Genomic DNA, 22,376 nt, shown 5'->3' with positions numbered 1-22,376 from the left:
ACATTAATTATGAATATTATGTAAAAAGCAGACAACGAAGGGTTCAGTGGTAGCTGCAGCCCATTGAACGTTTGTGCCATTTCATTACCTTTTGAGCACCGCAAAGGCAGGCAGTGGATCTGGGTGACATTAAGGGCATAGTAATTTTTCCAAGCGCTTGCTTTATCACGTGGTGTTAGGTAAACAAGGTAAATAGGGGTATTATATGAACATAGACAATTTTTAAATTCTCCTTTATTTCTTGTTAAGATGAGCACAATTTTCTTTTATACTGAAGAGCTATACAAGCAAAGCTCTTCTCCAGTGCGAACAATCAACATAAATCATGATGTTGGTAGGTATAGGAAAGTTCTTCGAAAGTAGTGGATCATTCTTTAGACACTTCGATACTTGCAAGAGTACTGGATCCATTTAGATTTAGTTGGGTACATACCCACCCTAGAAAGAAGAACAGTGAGAATATTATTAAATAAGTGAATAAATAAATAAATCAGTAATCATTAAATAACTAATGAGTAAATAAATGAACTAATTAATAACGAATGAAATAATGAAATACACAAATAGTAGGGCCTACCGTACAATAAAACAAGCATAATGTTTAATAGATATAAATTACAGTAAAACCCCGGTGTGTGCCGATACTGTACTCTAAGTATATTAGAACTATACTGGACTATATTTAGTGTGGATTCTATTGCAGTATTTTCTAGTTTATTTTTAGTGGCACAAGTTTCAAACAATGACAAACGTTTATTCAGATGCGAGGTTGTATTCTCTTCGTACTAGCGATAAAAGGTACAGGCCTTAATTTTTTCAAATATTATTCCAACCAAAATTATCTTTAAATTTGTTCGCTTTTGGGGACTTTTTTCAAGAACGGCACCTACTCGGTCCCGCTCAATTTACAGAATTGTTTATTGCTGAGCTATGGAGAACGTACGATAAATCCGAAAAAATATTTATAATGGACCAGAAAAGAGAACTGCATACTGCTTTGATGGGTAGATGTGAAAACGGTTGACTGTAATAGTCTGTCTCAGGACTGAACAATGTGTTCGGGGCGGTCGTGAACGACGGCTTAATTCAGCTCATTTTGTGAAATGTCTCTGGCCGCTGACCGCTGACCGCGGTGTGAGGTGACCGCTGAAGGGGGAGACTTTATTGGAAAATATATTGATTCCAGTGAAAAAATGTTTTCTTGCTGGACCATTGAAATCTGTTTCAGTGTGTGTGTTAAATTCTATGAATATACTTTCTGAAGTTTTTATAAAGTGTAAAGATTTACTTTGAGTCTCCAAATTCTCTGTGCTCACGAAATGCATATCTACATTGTTTTTAAAGGTGTTTGTATACAGCATATGATTAATAACATAAAGCGACATGGACGAATATGATAACATTGCTTAGCATGAAAAAATTGGCTTTATTTTAAAAGGAACAGAGTACTGTTAATATTCTATTTAGATTCTGAGTCTTGTTTCTCGGGAGTGGTGTCATAACTTACAAGAAAGTCACTCTATGCATTTTATGATATGATATTGGCGTACTGTACTTACCGGTACATAGAAAAGACCCTCTGGTATCTGAAACAAGAAGGAGAGAAGTGTTTAGTTTATACATTTTTGTTCTGACGGCGGGCATTAAAATATCCTTTCAAACCAAAACAATGTAGCACATGCATGGAATAGCAAATGACTAGTAGCTATAGAAAAAAATAAGGACAGGCCAGAAATCTGTCACCTTATATTTTCAATATATACGTATATACAGTATATAATCGCACAATACGTTAATGAGGGCATTTTGTTGTATACGTTGTATAAGGAACAAGTGGACCTATAATATAATGTTTGTTGTTTGTATCCGCATGAGAGGTAAATTAGATTTTGATGATAAATATAATTCTGAATACATATTAAGGACACATGGCTGTGAAGACCGCAGTAAAATAGAAGCAAATATTTTGGACATAAGTTGGACAAAGGAATTATTTTATGTCGATACAAATTATCACATTAAAATTAATTATGTCATTTACAGTAAGCTATAAAAGTTGAAAACTAGAAAAGCAGCTGGAATTGATAAGATTACGGGAGATATACTGCAGACAATGGGTTGGGATATAGTACCATATCTAAGTACTTATTTGGTTATTGTTTGCATGAAGGAACTATACCAAATGAATGGAGAGTTGCCATAGTAGCCCCTGTGTATAAAGGAAAGGGTGAAAGACATAAAGCTGAAAATTACAGGCCAGTCATTTTGACATTCATTGCACGTAGCTTTGGGAAAGCATTCTTTCTGATTATATTAGACATGTTTTCGAAATTAATAACTGGTTTGATAGAAGACAGTCTGGGTTTAGGAAAGGTTATTCCACTGAAGCTCAACTTGTAGGATTCCAGTAAGGTATAGCGGATATCCTGGATTCAGGAGGTCAAATGGACTGTATCGCGATTGACATATCTAAGGCATATGATAGGGTATACCATGGGAGACTACTGGCAAAAGTGAGTGTAATTGGACTTGATGAAAAGTGATTGAATGTGTGGCTATATTTCTAGTAAATAGATCTCAGAGATATAGTGTAGGCGAAGCTTTATTTGAACCTGTAATAATTAAGATGGGAATTCTTCTAGGATATTTTTGGGCCTTTATGTTTTCTTATATATATATATATATATATATATATATATATATATCAATTTTATGTGTAAAGAAGTGGAATCAGGCTTTTTGCAGATTCATATTATTCTGAACAGAGTAATAAATAAGTTACAAGATTGTGAGCAACTGCAAAATGACGTCGATTATGTTGTGGGAAGGACAGTAGGCAATGGTATGATGATAAACGGGATTAAAAGTCAATTTGTGAGTTTTTCAATTGTAATTACCACATTGATGGGGTGGAAGTTCCCTTTGGGAATCATTGTAAGTACCTAGGTTTTAGTATAAGGAAAGATCTACATTGGTGAGATCACATAAATATGATTGTTAATAAAGGTTACGGATCTCTTCACTGGGTTATGAGGTTATTTAGGAGTTGTTGTAAGGATGTAAAGGAGAGGGCATATAAGTCTCTGGTAAGACCCAACTAGAGTACTGTTCTAGTGTATGGGACCCTCGCCGGGGTTACTTGATTCCAGAACTGAAAAAAATCCAAAGAAATGCAGCTCGATTTGTTCTGGGTGATTTCCGACAAAAGAGTAGCGTTACAAAAATGTTGTAAAGTGGTGTGAAAATGTTGCTCATAAGGTCGGTTGGTGTATGCATTTCAGTGGTCTCTGCAGACTGATATGTAATAGCAACTCTGGCTCGGTGAGGAAAGCAACGGGAAACTACCTCACTCCTCATTTCCCTAGTATGCCTCTTAAGTGATGCCTAGGCCATCTATGACTGCTGATGGCGTAGCTGTTGAGGATCCAACCAGCGTTAGCGCTGACGGACTGAACGTGCATACATATTATTAATGATATAAGTTCACATATTTTCAAAATTGCTCATTTAATATATCGTCGTTAATGATTAACATCATTACTCATTTTTAGAACATTCATGGATTTTTAATATAGTCTGTAAATTCATTTTTAATTAATTAATTACTAATGCCAATTTCTTATTAGTTTTATATTACGGTACATGATTATCAATTAAATAGTCTAATATTTATTATATTTTCGTCAATAGTTAATTATCGGTGTTTATTATCACAATAAACAATTAAGAATTATTAGTTCAACAAATTATATCAGCCCAATTTATCTTAATTGATTATTAATCTCTCTATTATTCTAGGCTTGATTATTAAACTTATTTCGATGAATAAATATTTATGTTAATAATCATCGCCACCAAAATTTAATACAGGCTTCTCATTACCTTCACTTCATTTTATTCTCATAGGAATATCGTCTCAAATTATCATTGCTTAATACCGATGTCCTGGTTTAAATAACACGTGGTTATTAATTTAAATTTTCCTTTGCAATTACAGAAGTTTGAATTTTTCTCATTTTCATTGCCTTCACCTTTGTTTTCACTACAGTGTAACACGGTATTCAAATGATCTAAACCTTACATCTCTATACTCTCCATCAGTGTAGCAATGCATTGTTCATCATTGGAATGTAATAAATTCTTTCCTCTCCAAAAAATTCCTATCTTCAAAGTGATCTGAAATCTTCCACAGTGTCAGAACATATGAAGTTGAGAAATTCCACATATGAATACATGTCAAATGCAGCAACTGGATGTGCGAAATCAGCACACTAATATCATTCATTTTGCTCAAAGTTTCGGAAGAGTAAGCTTGGCAGATTGATACGTAATAACAACTTCTGAATCGGCGATGAAAATAATGGGAAGCTACCTCATTCCCCACTTCCCTAGTACGCCTCTTCAGTGATGCGTAGGCCATCTAAGACAGCTGATGGCGGAGCTGTTGTGGATCCAATCAGACGTAGGGCTGACGATCGAACATACAATAACATTCAGACACACACACATGCAAATACGCATATATTAACGGAGTATTTACGTGGACACTGGTTTCTCTGTTTTTATTTATTTCTTCTTCTTCTTCTTCTTATTATTATTCCGATCTGGCTATCTTAAAGATGACAATAACTTTTGTGTACCTTAGTAGATTATTTCGAAAAATCATCTTGTGGCTGAATTCTACATATCATTCAGTTGAATTAGTCGTTGAATCCCGAATATCATGACATAGGAATTTATGTGGAGAAAATCAATCTCCTTTCATTGATCATCATGCAGTTCTTCGGGATTAAATATCTTAAATTATTTATAGTTTTCAAGCAACATACCGAATGCTTTTTACATTTAATACAGAAAACGTTTCTGATGGCAACACGTGCTCATATATTCTAATTCCTACCAAAATTATTAGGCTCCTAATTCTCAAATAGACTCTGCCATTCCGCTTACTACGCGAATTGAGCACTCTTCGCATCTTAGTCAATCACTTCTATCAAATAAATGCATTCATTACTTCAACAGCATTATTCAGTTTATCCTACATAAAACTATGAGTTTTTTTATTAAATCCATAATATTATTCTCTAAATGTCTACGATATTAGTAGACGACTGATGTAATAAGTTGATACATTGATAAAATGTAAATGAAGAAATTCATTCACATAACATAAATGCAATAATAAAAAAATGGTGCATGGCTTTTGTGCCGGCATGTGTCCTAGGACTTCGGCTCTCCAGGTACAGGTCTTCCGATCTGACTCCGGTAGGCGATCTGCGCATCGGGATGGGGATGAAATGATGATGAAGACGACACATACACCCAGTCCCCGTGCCAGGGGAATTAACCAATTATGGTTAAAATTCCAGACCCTGCCGGGAATCGAATCCGGTACCCCTGTGACCAAAGGCCAGCATGCTAACCCTTTAGACATGGAACCTGTAATAACGACCAGAATTGCAATGTGATTCGAGAAATGTAATTCTGTTATTATTTATTGAATAAATTTATTATTATATTATGAAACTTATCTTCCGATATAATAGGAACTTATCATTTTAGATGATCACTGCACACGCTAGGGGCTGCCTGGCAGAGTCGATAAAGGACGAGGTTTGAAATTTGTCAGGATGTCTTAAAATTTCAGAAAAGAGTTTTTCACTTCCGGAAGTGCAATTGGCTGTGAGGTTCACACAGCCTACACCAAAATGAGTACCAGGTTAATTCGTGGGGGCAGAGGAGGCCGGGTGTAAAGCTAACCACTCTACCCCATCAAGTGCCGAGGTTAAGGATTGTTGAAGCCTTTTTCCTTCCACGCCTCCAAGGGCCCTCACGGCCTGTACGGAGATGAGCTTGCTTTGCTTTGCACTGTACACATTACTTAATCAGTGCTACACAAACACACTCTAAATTACCATCACCAAGTAAAGATTAAGAGAAAAAGAATACTAGTCTTCTGCAAATTAACACAAAATATTACATCGAGAGACAAGATCATACAACAGTGTACTGAATTTGAAATAGTATGGTACAATTTGTTTCTTATTCATAGCAGATGGGTGTCGAATTTCTGTCAGTGTTTCCTGGTGTGAGTTGATCATAATATTGCTCGATGTACATGGCTGTGTTTGGTTCAGCTGCGTATCCATTTAGTAGATCGTCAATAAAGCAATGCCCTCACGGTAACGCCCAGTTGCCGAATAAATGCTCCAGTCGATCTGAACATGTTATTCCTTGGATTACGTTGGTCATATCGAACAGATTTCACAGGTTTAATCACGTTCATATCAAAGACTGAGAATTAATTTGCACATAAAATGAACAAAATATGTTATTGAGTGTCGATTGCATAATACTCTACATATAACTGATGAATCAAGTGTCAAATCGCCACATAAATTTTCACTGCACTATTCTATAGGACATAGGAATATCATCATCATCTAACACACGGTTATTGTATTACGATTCCTTCATAAGTTAACGTTTCTCGTATAAATATCATAAATATCACGAAAGTCTTGGCGACGTGGCTTCAGAATGTTCTTCAACAAGCGTTTCCGGCGTGGTAAACATTCACGCCGTAATTGACGTAGAATATCAGAGTAGAGCCACAGAGTATATAGTCATAAGAGTCAGAAAGCGATTCTCGCCTGCACACGTCTTTTATTGTCTATAGCACAGGTAGGCGTGTATACTAATATGCACTATCATTGGTCAGTAAATCAATTCCAAATTACCACTTGTTCATTGCTGGCCTCCTTAGATATTTCTAGAATAGTTTGGTTAGTTTCCATGTGGGCACGCTCGAATCAGTAGCGTAATTATTCCTCCCTTGCTTGTGGCGAGGTAGTTTAACAAAAAGTTACTAGCCTTAAGCGGGCTTGTTTTATCTCACCTCGAACACAGTCAAGGTCGAGCTTCCATCTGTTCGCATCTCGTCTCACTCTCATACGAAATCATGCATTACTACTAAAATAATGACTAATGCAAGAAATGTAATATTTTCTTTCTAAATGAAATATGTACCATTTTAGACGGGTACAATATATAACTATTACGATGAGGTGTTATACTGGCGCCAAGAACATTCTTTTCAACACAAACCATGTCCGGAAACGTACTCTTCCCGTTACAAGAGAAACATCAGAGTCCGCTTAAATAAATAAGCTACGTATGCTCCGTCCACATGCTGAGTTTCTACGTCAGCTTGTAAGAACGTATGTACGTGGAAATCGCTCACATCGATACAAACACTGTAGCTGAAGGTCATGCTCCGGCTCAGTCACTGAGAAACACCTGGTAGTGCAACGTCCGCCCTTACAACAACCCAGGCAAGAAGATCTTTCTCTCACTCCAGGATGAGAATTAGAAACGTGACATCAGAAGTTCTCTGCTGTAATCACTGAGGCAGTAGACGAGGGATATTTAAACTATGGTGGCGGATTTTTAAATCGTATGTAAGTGGTACTTTTTTAGCAATGCTTCCTACGCTATTCAAAATAGTAACTAAACGGTCTTCATATAAGACGCCGAAGTGTCCATAAGGAATTTAGGTACACACAGTGCATGCTTGAAATAATGTTAACGAATGCCAGAAGAGGTTATTACCCAAACACATAGATGCGGTTTATTTCCTTTTTTGCCAGCAGAAAATACGAGCTTGGGTGCTCAGAGCCATTCCCTTAAAGCAAGATTCACATTCATTAATCTGTTTCTTGGAGAACCTGGGTGTTATTTTTGATCTGTCTCGAAATCACCCCTTCATTCTCCTCTATATCCATAACTCTGGTGCTTCCAATCACTGTCTTTCGTGTTTCTCCGGTGTGCAGCTTTAACGTTGGCACTGAAGTACACTCCAAACACAGGCCTACACAAATGCACACCTTTTTGGAGTGTTTATGTACTTGCTGCACTGTAGATATTTCCTTGCATTTGAAGTCCCTCTTAGCAATGTCTGTTCTTTTTCTCACCTCTCGGTTACTAGTGATAATAATTACCAGATAATAATGTTGGCTATCGTGTTCAGTTTCCGTGATTCCAGATTTTATTTGAGAGCCAGTTATTTGGGTTGCCATGCTGATGACTATGAGGTTCCACCTAGAGAGGATTTCGCAAATAATCTACTCATTTACTTCGATCTTTCAGGACACTATTACAATCTCACACGTCATGGGCAATTCACCTATTTCCCATTAATTTTTGCACTAAACACTGCTTTCACCACCCTCAGCTTCTCGTCGTGCCGTCTCGTCAACTTTGGACACCAATCCTTCGGATTTCTTCTGGTGGTGGGAGTATGTTACGAGCTCAACTTCGCTTACCTTATGCATACTTCTCCGCTCCGATTTAGTGCACATTATATTGCGCTGCTTCACGAACTTTCAGCTTACAAGTCTGTCTCACCACTGCTTGGACTGTTGCCTCTCCACGCGCAATCACCGTGACGTCACCCGGTTCCAGTGTTTTCTCGAGCTCGCTTCGCTTCCGTATATATACTCGCCGCTTTCTCTTGTCCGGTGATCAGGTGTGATTGATATGTTGTAATCGGCGGTGGGAGCTTGAGCAGTGTACGCGGCTGGACCGTGTGCATTTCAATTTTACTTCATTCTTCTTTACGTACTGGGTGAGCAGACTTTTATAATTATTATTGTCATCCATTCAATTTTGCCCTCTCTTTCTCCATATGGGCTTGGCTAATGCTTGGATTTCGAACTCTAGTCCCTTCAGGACTCTACGAAATTACGCTGTGCCAAACTATTGGCTTTAGACTTGTGGTGGAAATGTGAAGGAAGAAGTGTACTGGACTAGCGATATTATGGTGACCTTCAACTTCTAATGTGTTGTGCATGAACTTTGCCTTCCCTCGTTTTGAAGTGGGACTTGACAGCCTGATCATTTCCCTTTCCCTGCTGTTTGTTTCTTGGTTTTCTTTTCCTGCTCCTCTTTCCATTCTCCTTTTCGTCTCCCATTCGTATTTTCTCATAATTTGCTAATGAAATTTGGTAACATTGTGGTCTGCCAATTTCGCACTGCGTCTGCTGTTTACATTTCGAATGTTCTAGTATCTTCCTGTCTTAAACAAGTGTGTGTTAGATTTTTGGGGGATATGATGTCGTTTTATTGCGTACCATTTTAGGTACTGGAAAGTTCCCTTTGACATGTATAATTTTTACTTGTTCCTTTTCAAAATTTCTTGCTGTTTTTGCGCGGCATTCATGTGAACGTTGTCATATTGGAACTTGAATGTAATGAGAACATTAATTTATTCCTATAGCCCTTATCTCGTACCTGAGTATACCAAAGATTTATTGTAATTTGTGTGGTTACCCTTTTTAGTGCCTGTATGAACCAAAATAAGACCTGTCAATAACTTGTATGATTCCCTTTTTCTATGGTGTATCAAATGGTCCAATTTTACTCTCTGTTGTGAAAACATTTGTTATCTCTTTGAAGTTGTTTCAATATATATGTTCATCTTTTCTAAACCTGTGCTTTTGGGAGTTCTCATTTCTGTGTTCCTTTTCGTTTTGCTTAGTATGTACCTACCGCGGAAATTCCCCTTGGGAAAAGGCCCATAATTGTAATCGGCACATGGCTTGGGATGTTATCTGTACTGATTGTGGTTATTTGAAGCATGACATTTGAATAGTGCCATTACCCCATGCTACACGTTTCCCTGCGCTCTGCTTTGCTAAGTTCTCTGTGCGGCATACCAGCACATATTACTGGGAGTCTTTCGCTTCCTTCATATCGAACTTTCGTTGATATTTGCCAAGCGACTGCTGCAAGTACTTGGAAATACATACTCATATTTAATTATACCAATGTACCGCAACAGTGTCTGTAGTGACCATAGTAGAGTTGTGATTAATCACTATTTTTGCCATCATAATTTGGACGGAAAGACTTATTGTAGGTAGACAGATATTATTATGTGCAATGAATGAACATTGTAGTGTTGTCAGTTCATTAGTTACTGGTTATACTTCATATTTAATTCTCATGACGGTTTAATCCTTGCGATGTTTTTGAAGGCTGGAGATTCACTCCGAGCTGTTGGAAGGGCAAACACGGAAACTTCTAATGCGATACATGAATTATATTTTTTCAGTTACTACCCACAGCATGTAGGTACACTAAAATCATGATATTTGGTGAAAAGAGCATTTGTAGGAAAATTACAAATTTGGCTATTCCAATTTTGTGAAATTTCATTACCTATTTTTCATAAATAAAGAGCTACATTCATGAGTGTAGTTCACGATTAGGACAATTTTACACCAAAACAGTCTGGCAAATTACATTGTTCTATCATTAGCACCTGGTGATATACTGGACTTATATATTTTTGAGCTATATTGCACTCCTGTAAAGGTGTATTTTTAGAACATTCATTTTACTATCTTTGTAGCCATTAAATGAATATGGAGCACTGTTTTGGTGCACAATTATCTTAAACATGGTCTATAATCATGAACGTATCGTTTTTTGTGGAAATAAGTTGCTCTAACATTTTCGATCAAATTTATGGAAGTTCAATAACTATTTTACTAATTATCACGATTATAGTGTACTTTGTACATATATCCTGTGGGTAGTGTCTGTAAACAAATTATTCACGTCACTGGAGTAGTTTCAGTGTTTACCCTAGCTTGGAGTGTACTTGCAGTCACAAAATCATTGCATGGAATTAACTGTCATAAAAATTAACAATAAATTTTAACCAGTAACTAATAACCTAAACCATTTTGTACAATGTTAATTCATTGCACATTTGTAGCTTTACTTAGTCTGTTATTAATTTCAATCAATCAATCAATCAATCAATCAATCAATCAATCAATCAATCAATCAATCAATCAATCAATCAATCAATCAATCAATCAATCAATCAATCAATCAATCAATCAATCAATCAATCAATCAATCAATCAATCAATCAATCAATCAATCAATCAATCAATCAATCAATCAATCAATCAATCAATCAATCAATCAATAAATCAATCAATCAATCAATCAATCAATCAATCAATCAATCAATCAATCAATCAATCAATACTGATTGCAAAGAAATTGGAAATTTATTGAAGATCTCCCTTGGTAAGTTATTCCAATCCCTGACTCCCCTTCCTATAAACGAATATTTGTCCCAGTTGAATTCCAACCTTATCTTCATATTGCGATTTTTCCTACTTTTAAAGACACCGCTCAAAAGTATTCATCTAATTTGTTTATTAGTTCTGATACAGTCAAGCATCATGCTGTAAGGAATTGAAACATTATTTATGAGAATGATATCGAATTTTGATAAAGTCAGGAGCATTTAGAATGTTAAGAAAATGTAATCTGTTATTTATGTTATTATCCAGTAAATGCAATTTTATTTTGTATTCCAGTGCGTAAATCTGTCGCATGGAAATTCAGGGGAAATAAATCGTCGACAATATAAATGAAAAATTTGTACACGATGATTTCAAAGACAAAAAGTTAATTAACAGCCATTAATTTGTAATTAAGCAATGGTATTGCTTTGTTATTTAATAAATGTAAATTTTGTGTGGATTCATGTGTGGCATTTGCCACGTGCCTATCCTTATACATGTCTAGTGCCAAAAATTTATGACTCTAATAAATGCCATATAATGTATTGGCAATATTGTGCTTCAGTTCTGAAGTTAGTTTCTTGGGTGTCATACCTTAACTTATGGGAATAGCGCTCTGTTTACTATACAGTACGATTTTTATTGTAATTGTTGCACTGTACTTACTTCGCCGTTAGAACTGGCAGACTCTTTCTGAAACATTAAAACAAACAAACATTCTATTTATAAATTTCATACTGACGTTGGGTTGTACAACCTGTGACAATAAAGTTCGGTGAATAGTCCTGTACTAACAACATAGATGAACAATGCACGACAGTGACCTTACTGTTCTTCGAGATAGTCCCCTCCCATAAGTATGCACTGCTGAGATCGGCGATACATTCCTAGAAACTTTGCAAGAAGGCGTCCTTCGGGATGGTGTTCAAAAGCCTCGTCACATTTTGTCGGATGTCAGGAATATCGTCAAATCTCTTTATTTTCTAAGCGAGTTTGAGTCGTGGGAATAGGAAGATATCCTGTGAAGCCTCTAAACGTGCCTGCTTCTGATCGTCAGTCAAGTGATGTGGTACAAGACGACAGCATGGTTAATCGCCGATCTTCGTGATTAATGTCCTCACCTTCTCAATGTTTTCGTCACTGACGGCGGTCTTCCGCTACGGGGGTTGTCAGAAACACTTTCCCGGCCTCCTCGTAAACGGGCGAACCATTCGTACACACACTTCAAGGACAGTGCTTATCTTCATAAACACGAACCAGCATCGCATGCGTTTCTTTCGGTGCCTTGCCAAACTTAAAACTATACTGTACATTGATCTTTTGGTCGTTCATGTTCCTGCTCGCAGTTCAGAACCAACGCACTAAACACACACTGTGTCAAACAGGTCATACACGGCACACATGAGGCTCAAATGAACAACGTTGCAAGCAGGTGATCAAAACCTGCTGCTACGCAGGTGCAGCATTGTTTGTCGCCAGTGTTGCCGAATCGACCGTTCTGACTTCCCCTTCGCCGAACTTCTTTTTTTGCTAGGGGCTTTACGTCACACCGACACAGATAGGTCTTATGGCGACGATGGGATGAGAAAGGCCTAGGAGTTGGAAGGAAGCGGCCGTGGCCTTAATTAAGGTACAGCCCCGCTCATCGAACTTTATTGTCACAGGTTGTAAGATTCTTTTTCAAAACATCAAAATGGTAATATCAGGCTTGAAGGACAGGTGATTTGTACTGAATGCGTGCAAACAGCAGAAAACTGAAACTAAAAATATCTGATGCAAAGAACATACAAAAACAAGGAAAAGACTGAAAGCTGTCACCTTAAATCCATATAAATATAAAATAAAAGCTGTTTCTGTACATTAATCAGAATTGCTGTCTCGACCGTGTACGCATTAACAAGGAAATGCACTTTTTAATTTTCCGTCATATGTCTGTCTGTACGTATGTATGTATGTTCGGATATCATGCGAAAATGGCTGAAGGGAATTGTAATGAAAATCGGTATCTAAAGTCGGAAAATTATGCACTACAATCTACGATACAATTAATGTTATTCACGCTGAGTGAAATGGTAATTTAGGGGAATGCCTAAAATGTAATTCTCAAATATTTATGTTATTAGTGGGCCTATCAGTAAATATTGCTTTACTACAGTTACCTATAATTACATTTCTGATCATTTATGTCTTATAAATTTCTTCCGTACCGGCTATGATAACAGAGATATTAATTAATTTATTTTTTTGTTTCTAAGTCCATATCAAGGACGAACCACGAGAAAAAGGGAGAATAGAATTTAATGAAATTTGGCATGTAAAGCCTGGAAATAAGGTACTAGAGTTTAGGCTATAAATAATTTTATTTACGCCGGCTGAAAATGTAATTTAGGGGAAGGTGCCTAAAATTTAATTGTTTAAAAACGTATGCTATTGTTCCTATTGAAAGGTATTACTACCGTAGCAAAAGTTCTAGAGAATATACTATATTCTGATCATTTATATCTCATACATTTTTAACATACCAACTATGATAATACAATGAATTTAGACGTTTGTTGGATAGTCCGTATCAGCTCCGAGCATTGCTAACATGGAAATATTGTTCAGTCATGTTAATTGGCGACGATCTTTGTCGTGATTATCTTAAGGCGTCATCGGTCCAAATATTGTAGGCAAGGGAAAATGTGAAAATGATTATAAAAATGAGAAAAATAGTACCGGAACGATCACTTGAAGAATAATACAAGAGAGAGTCGTCAAAGAAGGAAGGACAGCCTTTACATTAGATGCCCTAATACAATAGAGTCGAAAGAAAACGAAATGTTAAGGGGTACAATAACGAGAGCTCATAAAACAGATCGACAGTAATATTACATTGACCATTGTGGTGATGCGATTTGTCTCTTCTGCTGCCACTCATCTCCGATAGATGGGATTGCTGCTGTGGGTCGAGTAATATAACATGCCTGATATTGGTGGAAAGTAGCTGGGGATTTAAATAACATTGCAAATTCTATAAGATTGTACTGCAGCTAGTAATTGTAGCGTACAGGTGCTTAGTATGTTAATTAGCGCACGTTGTAGTATAAGTTGTATCAAGAACAAGTGAACCTGTAAATACCAAGTTTGTTGTGCGTATCCACTGGGCTGGTATCCACATGAGAGGTGAATTATATTTTGATGATAATTTAATAATAAAAATGCGAGGATCCTATAACATCAGGAGGGACTAAACCAAGAAGAGGAAAATACAATTAGTTACAAAATGAATGGGAAACAGGAAGATTGCCTACGATAAGCAAATTAAATTGTAACAGTTGCTGACAATGCAAAGGCAATGAAGAGAGTACTGGGTGAAATCCTCCCTAATTCTAACCTCAAAGTAAACACTGAAGCAAAGTTATATATAACTCAAGTAAAAAACGGCAATGGGAGAAATGAACAGGATAGCGAACTTAATTATCTCGGAAGTGCTTTGACCATTGACAGCAGAAGTATCCATGATGTGAGAAAAAGAATGCCTCCATAACCAAGGAAACATGTACAAGGCGGCAAATACCTAAAGATTAAAACAAGTACAGTAGATACAGTATTTGGGGCGAACTTCCATATGGATATTAAAGCTGCATCCGGAGAAACATGGAAGACAGCAACTGGAAGCATTAGATATAGTGATTTACAGAAGAATAACGAAGCAATTAGGACACAGATCAAAAGTAACACCCATCTCTCCAAGAAATAGGCGAATAAAGTTGATTATTGCCTTAAGGGAACGGCTCTGAGGACCAATGTTCTTATTTTCAGTAAAAGAGACATTTGTTATCGCTGCTACAAATAAATAATCTCTATGTCTTTCAGGAATATCCTTAGTGGCATTCCTTAAAATTATATGAGGTACGCCCTAAAATTCCTACTACACAATTTAAAGTTTTATCGGAAGACAGAGTAGATACTACATTGACCACGAGCACTTACCATAAAACGTACCGCATCGCCGCTACCAAAGAATCAGCCCCACACGTCTAAAAATCCCCCGTCTTCTGCCTTAGTGAGTAGAGCAGACAACATCTGACGTCATGTGTCTACTTCCCGTCCTGGAGGGAGAGGAAGTTTCCCCTGTGTGGGTTGTGACAGCGGCAAATGTTGGAGTAACAGGTGTTTCTCAGTGAGTGTGCCGGATTATTACACGGCCTGTGTGGGTTGTGAGAGCGGCGAATGTTGGACTAACAGGTGTTTCTCAGTGAGTGTGCCGGAGTATTACACGCCCTGTGTGGGTTGTGGCAGCGGTGGATATTGGACTAACAGGTGTTTCTCAGTGAGTGTGCCGTAGTATTACACGCCCTGTGTGGGTTGTGGCAGCGGTGGATATTGGACTAACAGGTGTTTCTCAGTGAGTGTGCCGGAGTATTACACGCCCTGTGTGGGTTGTGGCAGCGGTGGATATTGGACTAACAGGTGTTTCTCAGTGAGTGTGCCGTAGTATTACACGCCCTGTGTGGGTTGTGGCAGCGGTGGATATTGGACTAACAGGTGTTTCTCAGTGAGTGTGCCGGAGTATTACACGCCCTGTGTGGGTTGTGGCAGCGGTGGATATTGGACTAACAGGTGTTTCTCAGTGAGTGTGCCGTAGTATTACACGCCCTGTGTGGGTTGTGGCAGCGTCAGGTATTGGAGTAACAGGTGTTTCTCAATGTGTGTGCCGGAGTATTAAACGCTCAGTGTGGGTTGTGGCAGTTGCGGATATTGGAGTTACAGGTGTTTCTCAGTGAGTGTGCCGAGGTACTACAAGCAGGTACAGTTGGTGGTTTCCATGCAGAAATGTTCTTGTAACTGGACGCAGAAGGACTGCTCATGGATGGTGCAGACGGGATATATTTAAACACATAGTGGTTTTTTCCTTGAAATGGGATCAGTTCCTTTCTGGACGTAGTTCATATTTAATAAAATATCTACTGAACACCGCTATAAGTCCTGACAGAGGTAGATTCACATTGTATATGCATTTTAATTTGTATGTATAAGCTGACCTCATGCATTGGTAATATTCTGCTTCACATCTGATGTCCGTTCATTGTGTGTCATAGACTAACGTTTGAGAACTGTGTCGATTTCTGTCATAATTGATGAACTGTACTTACCGGCTTTGCATAACTCTGCTGCGTGGCAACTGCCTGAAACATCAAAACAAAGAAATATGTGTAATATTTTTGCAGTGACAAGATACTACAAATAATCTTTCAAACCAAGAAATAAGGAGAGGACTTGACTGGAAGAACAGACGATTAAGACAGAATCTGTTCAAACCAGCAAACTGGAACTGAAGTGACCGGCAGCAAAAGAGGTACAAATATTTCGAAATATGAACGACAGTACCATTGCCGCTTTCCTTCTCCTAACTTACTCTCTATGTATATATACGTGCGGTAAGTATTTTATTTGAAGAATGTCCGCTGTGACATGGGAATCACTAGCAATTTTGTGTTTGCAATTCGATACACTTTGATACGATAATTCCTTTGGAACATTTGAATTTTTCGAGCATTATTTTGTTAAGAAGGAAGCTTTATTTTCCAGTTCGACTTTGTAAGGGTTATTTTACATGTTTTCAGTCTGTGACAAAAAATAAATACATTGTAACACATACAACAGTATAATAAACTTGTAAAAATACACACTAATAAACTAAGAATGGCATGTTGCCATTGTAGCTTTCACGGCCCGTACTTATAGACATGATACTGTATAGGCGTTTGGGCTTATGGCTGTCAAGAAAATAAGGTGAAATTCTTTTCGTTTCGCAGAGAATTTTGTTTAAGAAGCCTTTCTCGTGGACAGTCGAGATTTTCTTCTGATGACGCAGAGCACAGTTCTCTGCGAAACGTAAAGAATTTCACGTTATTCTTTTGACACGGCATAAGCCCAAACGCCTATACAGTATCATGTCTAAAAGAATGGCATGTCTCATCCACTAGAGCGTCGTCGTATTCTTTTAAATCATTTTAAATCTAGCATGTATATATGTGTGTGTGTGTGTACGTTCCGTAAAATTGTTAATGATTGAGAGTTGAAGATATTATGAATAAGTAATAAAAGAAGATTGTCACCGTATTATATACAGAAAAGCTTCTATTCTTGTCCAAGCTGCCGATCAATCGTCCGTCACCTTCAGCAACTGCGTCCGTTCTACAGTTGCAGTAACCTGCTCAAAATTTCACCAAATATACGCAACATGCTACTGAGGAACGAGAAAGGTGTTTCTCATCAGTAAATAGAATTAAGACATTTCTGAGTAATATAATGACAACTTAATAATAATTGTATGGCCTCAGCTACCGTGTGCAGACATTTCAATTTGACGCCATCTGGCTCTCTGCTCGTCAATTTGACGTTCCGTTTTACTCTAGGCCCACTAGATAACAGACAGAGTAAACCGAAACTCTCCTGGGCGTCTGCGGCTGAGATTTAATGAATTTTGTCGGGTAAACACCAAATGTGTCACCAGAGATCTTTTACATGCCGACATCGTACAACCTGAAGTGTTGAATGGACTTTTTTTCCGCCCTTCAAAAATCCGACTACGTCTGCCAGGTTTGAACCCGCCATCTTGGGATCCGGAGGCCGACACTCTACCGCTGATCCACAGAGGAAGCTGTAATGACAACTGAGAGGTAGAGACGCCCAACGTATACAATAGTGTATATACATACATACGATCTGATATATCTTGAGGATGCTGTTCTAGGACGAAACATATCATTTTTGTTTTAATAGTGTGTATTACTTACGGGTATGCTACATCATTATTTTCGATACACTGAGATGCTTTAAAGTTACACCAGCATCATTTAGCAAGTAGCTTGACTTGTTCGTGCAGCGTAACGTTTGATTAGCGCGAAACAGAGTTACTTTTGATTTCTGTTTTGATTTTTGAGCGGACTTGCCTCTCTGTCACAGACAGCGCGTTCTTACTTCTCAGTTGTCATTGCTTTTCTCAGCAAAGTCTTTCTTCTAATGAATGAAGTGAAACACCTTTCCGTTCCTCATCGGGCATCGGTATGTTAGCAATAGCACATTCAGACGTAGAAGTCAGTGGAGTGTGTGTCTTTCTTCTTTTCCAGATAACTACCTGCGACCCTTCTCGGTCACATTTTGCTTGTGACCGAGACTGTGTCTACGCAACAGGCTTCTGCTTCAATAAACATAGCCAACAACATCGTTTGGAGTAACTGTATTATTATTATTATGATTATGATTATGATTATTATTATTATTATTATTATTATTATTATCATTATTATTATTATTATTATTGAAATTTTTTATGTCGCACGGACACAGATATGTCTTATGGTGACGATGGGATAGGAAAAGCATCGGAACGGGAAGGAAGCGGCCTTGGCCTTAACTAATGTATAACGCCAGCATTTGCCTTGTGTGAAAATAGGAAAACGCGGACAAACATCTTCGGGGTTGTCGACAGTGGGGTTCGAATCCACTACCTCCCGGATGCAAGCTCACAGTCGCGAAGCCCTAACCGCCCGGCCAACTCACCCGCTATCATTACTATTGGGAGTATTAGACGGTATTTGGATTTTTCAATATGATCTATTTCTAACTACATCGTTTTTGGTTATAAGGGGAGGATGCTCTCTCTCCATTTTCCCTGGCTCTTTGGGGATAACAAAACGCAATTTGCTTCAAGATTCGGCTGCGTTAGATTCGATGCCTTCCCTTTAAGTAATGTATTAAATTAAACTAGCTGCTGATAGCTTTGTGTCTGTCTGGTTATTAGCCTGGTAGCTGGGGGATCCTCAAGTAGCACCTCTTAAGCCTATGCTATGAGGTATTCTAGGCAAGATGAGGTATAGGAGAGTTTCCCTTTGCTTCCTCACTTGATCAGAAGTGCTATTGCAGCACTAATGCGTAGTTCTGCTCAAGACCACCCCTACCTGAAAACTTTCATACTGTCATAGCCATATTTAGAACATAACTAAAACACACGATTGTAGGAGTTAAATCGTTTTCTAAGTATCGACAGGCTCTTCAGTGCTTGAACACTCAAAATCGCATTGCAGTGAGACAGTACTCGTTAACTAGCCGCTAGAGGAATTCATATAACAAGGAAAATTATCGACTCGTCAGCATTTCTACTGGTAGAGCTCATAGATCTTTATAATTATGTATAATAACATTTTGTTTGTACATTGCTCAGAATTTATAAAGAATGTTATTATTTCTGTATCGGTCATGTCCACAGTAACAAGGAAATGCACTTTTTAATTTTCCTTCATGTCTGTCTGTCTGTCTGTTTGTCTGTCTGTCTGTCTGTGTGTACGGATATATGTACGCGCATCGTGAGAAAATGGCTCAAGAGAATTTGAAGAAAATCGTTATGTATAATCGGGAAATTAGGCTCTACAATCTAGTCCATAAATAATTTTATTCAGGCTGAGTGAAGTGATCGTTGAGAGAAAGGCCTAAAATGTAATTCCCAAATATCTATATTATTAACGATCCTATCGAAAAATTCTACATTAATTATATAGAATTAAACTTTCGTCATTAATTTATGAAGCCATGTAAAATCGTAAGGACATGTAGTTATAGGTGTGGCCCTTCCATGTGGAATGGTTTTCCGCCCGTATGAGGAGTCACATATTAATGTAGATTTTAAAGTTATTCATGCATTTAGTCATAAATCCACCCATGCATTTACCCTTCCATACGAATGCTCTCTCCTCAGTTGGTGGTTATCCGTGCCTGCGAGAAGTGTTCATTCATTCATTCATGGATGACAATTCAGTCATGGAATCATTCATTAATGAACTCATTCATGCATTCATGTAGCCATACGCATATTGTCTGTTGAATATGGAGGAGAATCTCTGTACAGACTTATGAAAAATAAATAAATAAATAAATAAATAAATAAATAAATAAATAAATAAATAAATAAATAAAACCTTCGACCACTTATGTCTTATACAGTTTTACGGTTTTGTCTATGATAACAGAGATGTTCATAAAATTCAATTTTCGTTGCTAAGTCCATGAAATGAAATGACGTATGGCTTTTAGTGCCGGGATATCCCAGGACGGGTTCGGCTCGCCAGGTGCAGATCTTTCTATTTGACTCCCGCAGGTGACCTGCGCGTCGTGATGAGGATGAAATTATGATGAAGACAACAGATACACCCAGCCCCCGTGCCATTGGAATTAACCAATTAAGGTTCAAGTTCAAATCCCCGACCCGGCCGCGAATTGAACCCGGGACCCTCTGAACCGAAGGCCATCACGCTGACCGTTCAGCCAACGAGTCAGACACTAAGTCCATATCACCGCCGAACTATGAGAAAATGTGAGAACAGTATTTAATGAAAATGGGCATGTTAAGTCGGGGCATAAGGCAGTACAGTCTAGGCTATTAATAATTATATACTCGCTGGCTAAAATGGTAGTTTAGGGGAGGGTCCATAAAATTTATCTTTTGAATACATTTGTTATTGGTCGTATCGAACATCGTATCGAGAATAAAGTTTCTGATCATTTATGACTTATACAGTTTTTACCGTACGACAATCTATATCATCACCGAGCTTTCTTTTTAATGCTAGAAACGTCTTTTGCCCCTACCTGCACCATATGTGAGGAAACTGCGTGTATTTGGAAATAGCGGACGTGTAAAGTGTTGAATGTGAGGAAAGGACCGTTTAGGACGACACAAACACACAGTCCCCAGGCCATGGATATTAATCATTTACAATTAAAAACTCCTGACCCGCCCGGGAGTCGAGCCCGGGGGCGCCGGGTGAGAGGTTGACGCGTTGCCTCTACACCACGGGGCCGGACAACAGCGAAATACTGTTCAATTGTGTGCAAAACTGTTTGGTCATCGGTCGGTATCGACAAAGAAAATTGTGAATATGATTATACAAAGTGAGAAAAAATCGTAAAAGGAACGATCGCTTGAGAAGACAAGACAAGGAGGGATTCGCTTTGTATTAGAAGCCCTTATGTCACGGAGTCGTAAGGAAACGAAATGTGAAGCCCTAAAATATCGAAAGCCGGCCCCATGGCGTATTTGTAGTGTGCCTGCCTCTTAGCCGGTGGCCCTGGGTTGATTCCTGGCCATTCCCGTGATTAGAATTGAGGAGCTATCTGAGGGTGAGATAGCGGCCCCGGTCTAGAAAGACAGGAATAACGGCCGACATGATTCGTCGTGCTGACCACACAACACCTTGTAATCTGCAGGCCTTCGGGCTGAACAGCGTTCGCTTGATAGACCAAGGCCCTTCTTGGCTCTAGTGAAATGGAATTAGGGTTAAAATATCGAAATATCATAAAACTGATCAACAGTAATTTTATATTGACCATTGTTTGTTGAGTTGTGATTTGTCTCTTCTGCTGCCACTCGTCTCCTATAGATGAGTAAACCAGCCCGCCTGAATATTGCCCGAAATTAGCTTGGGAGTTAACTTTGTACTGGAGCTAGTACAGTGCAAAATTATGAAAAGTGGCCAGAAAATTGAAAAACAAGGAACTAAGTTAAAAATCTTACCAGCACGAGCAGTAGGACACAGAAGGCAACGATGATCCTCATACTGATACAAGGCGTATTCTGACAATGCTTGGTGCTCCCCTGATTAATATATACCTGAATGTTTATTGCAACATGAGACTTGTTATCGAGTTCGTGCAGTGTTAATAGAGGCTCACATGCAAATATGTCGATAAGGCTGAAAGAAAAAGAAAAGATTAGGAAATTGCTTGAACATGTAGTTAATTATTTTTCCTCAGCTTAATTGGCGCCTGGACTGGGGTTCTATCTGGAAGTAGTGGCGTCAGCTTTCCAAGGCCTTTGAAACCACGCCAACCGGTTGTCGTCGTCCAAGTACAACTTGTTAGGAGCGCCATATATACGCTTCTATAAGAAGGCAAAATTCTACGACAGCGAAATTCTACGCAAATTGTTTCTCGCAAAGAAACCACTCCGTTGTGGATGGTAGAGAATTATTCAGAACTCGAACCCGGCATGGGAAAGCGATCAGTGTGTTGTACGACGAACGGTGCGGAATAGCATTCATTCCCAAGTACCCACCTCGATGAACCGCGTACGTTCACGACCGAGCACGGCGCTCCGTTTATGATGGCTACGATTGAAATTCGTTGACGACGCAGACGCGGAGTGAAGCCCGAGCATATCCATAACATGGCGATGCAGATTATGCGTGTCCTTTTGTTTGTTCGCTACGTTCAAGTCCACCGGTG

The 22,376-nt window shown here is 38.4% G+C and overlaps 2 long non-coding RNA genes across 2 annotated transcripts in view; both read right to left on the bottom strand.

Moving 5' to 3' along the window:
- Positions 1-21,743, bottom strand: part of LOC136886029 (uncharacterized) — a 71,480-nt gene extending 49,737 nt beyond the window's left edge. Inside the window, exons 1-2 of the long non-coding RNA XR_011019017.1 lie at positions 21,667-21,743; positions 16,247-16,279 (exon numbers count right to left, since the gene is read on the bottom strand). This is a non-coding gene — a long non-coding RNA (uncharacterized lncRNA). The remainder of the gene's footprint in view (positions 1-16,246; positions 16,280-21,666) is intronic.
- LOC137503047 (uncharacterized) lies at positions 218-11,878 on the bottom strand. The gene is made up of 3 exons (XR_011019021.1): positions 11,775-11,878; positions 1,560-1,586; positions 218-438 (listed from the first exon to the last, which is right to left on the bottom strand). It is a non-coding gene; the product is annotated as an uncharacterized lncRNA (long non-coding RNA).
- Positions 21,744-22,376: the final 633 nt, after the last annotated feature.

Source organism: Anabrus simplex, chromosome X (genome assembly GCF_040414725.1).
Source record: "Anabrus simplex isolate iqAnaSimp1 chromosome X, ASM4041472v1, whole genome shotgun sequence".
In the NCBI taxonomy this organism is placed as follows: domain Eukaryota; kingdom Metazoa; phylum Arthropoda; class Insecta; order Orthoptera; family Tettigoniidae; genus Anabrus; species Anabrus simplex.
The sequence above is the reverse complement of the archived record's forward strand: the minus strand, read 5'-3'. Positions and strand labels throughout refer to the sequence as shown.